General features: G+C 45.6%; 1 long non-coding RNA gene across 1 annotated transcript; it reads right to left on the bottom strand.

Annotated features, from left to right (window-relative positions):
- Positions 1–210: 210 nt before the first annotated feature.
- On the bottom strand, positions 211–1,080 carry LOC117506056. The gene is made up of 3 exons (XR_004559358.1): positions 881–1,080; positions 618–776; positions 211–525 (listed from the first exon to the last, which is right to left on the bottom strand). It is a non-coding gene; the product is annotated as an uncharacterized LOC117506056 (long non-coding RNA).
- Positions 1,081–1,678: the final 598 nt, after the last annotated feature.

The following is a 1,678-nucleotide window of genomic DNA, read 5'->3' as shown; positions in this document are numbered from 1 at the left end:
TTGTGAATTTGGTACTTTTAACAAAATCTCTGAAAAATCACAAGAGCAAGTTTACTGTGATCTGAACTATGAACAGGTAACATAAGTTACACAAACGCTCATTTGAAAAGTCAAATTGTGCTTATTTTGTGGCTCTGTTCTCTTTGGTTACATGAGGGAAGAATGGGAAGATTTTCCACACACACTTCCAAGAGAGGCCAGGAAATTTTTAAAGTAATGGACCAAATCTTTAATGTCTACCCCTGAGGAGGACTTGTTTCACAGTCGGAGAGTAAACGGTCAGATTAGGAGTTCGGGAGGATGGGTTGATGCTGTCAGAGTCTGGTGGGCAGTGTAACATCTCAGGTGGCTGCTGCTCAGGCTGTTATTTGATGATCTGAGGACAGTCGCTCCAGGCTTTGGCCTTCCGCTTGGCCAGGGCCAGCCAGGCCGGCTCAGTGGACACCTGCGAAGAGTCACTGGAGGGGAAACGTTTTGACACCTCTTTGACAGCAGGTGGTGATGGCGTAGAGTCAGAAATTTCAACTGAAATGCCAAAAGAGGGGACAAAACGTTAAGGCGTTCTAATCCTGCTTTAAGACACGCAATTACCAAATCCTCAACAAAGGGGTTCTTACCAGTAACAGAGCTGGGTAGGGTGCTGGCTTTTTTCAGGTGTTCCCGGCGTTCAAACCGTCCCAGCAGGCTATCGGGTCTTTTGGCTCCTCTGGTGTCTGAGGTTTCTCCACAGTCGTGCTCCCACTCCCTTTGCTATCTGTGGGGCTATTTAACATAACCTGCAAAGGAGATCAGTAACTGATTGATAGGAAGTCGGTTGGTAACCTGTGCATCTGAGATAAGAGTTGAGTAACTGTGCACACAGATCAGTCAGTGCACATACACTTTCTTTCTCTTTTGCTTGTTTTTCAGCCAATTTGGCCTCTCTTTGACTACGGCGCTCCTCTCGGTTCTGCTGCTGCTCCCTGTAGCCTTTCTGCTTCTGCAGTGCCAGCGTGATCCACAAAGGCCCCGCCTCCTTATCTTGGACCTTGGCACTGTCTAGCGAGTGCCTGCTCTGAAGGGGCGGTTTTTCTGGAATGGAGAAGAATACCCACAAAATAGAACCGCAGTCCTTTTCCATTATTCCTAGCTGGGATATCCAGGTTACCCACTTTAAACACTGTAATTTACAAAATAAACACTTCAGACCACATTATAATGGATACAATCCACCCAAGTCATTGTATTTTCTTTGGAGGTTCATAATCGCTTCATTATTACACCTGATTCTTTGTTATAGATACTGAGAGTTGTCACTGTATTCCTTTGTTCTGTTTTGCTCTAATAAAGTCCTAAAAAACGCTTTGGACCTCGCGGGACACTCAGTTAAGAGCACCGAGGTCCAACTACGAGCTTTTTAAATGCAGCAACTTTAAGATACACTACTGGATCTGGAATTGCTGCAAAATACAGACAAACAGAGAGAAACTACTTGGATTTAAGTGGCGCTGCTCACAGGTGTCGGCTGTGTTTGGGTCAGATGACCTCTCACCTCTCCCACAATGCAATGCGTCACCTGAGAGTGTGAGATGGCTTATTCTGAAAAGACAGATTTATTTTGTCTTCAGTCCTTCTGTCTGTGGTGCTGTCATCGCCCCCTCCTGGTACATCTGTTGAACTGCAGGTATCCTGTTCATGT

This window comes from Thalassophryne amazonica, unplaced genomic scaffold (genome assembly GCF_902500255.1).
Source record: "Thalassophryne amazonica unplaced genomic scaffold, fThaAma1.1, whole genome shotgun sequence".
NCBI lineage: Eukaryota > Metazoa > Chordata > Actinopteri > Batrachoidiformes > Batrachoididae > Thalassophryne > Thalassophryne amazonica.
The sequence above is the reverse complement of the archived record's forward strand: the minus strand, read 5'-3'. Positions and strand labels throughout refer to the sequence as shown.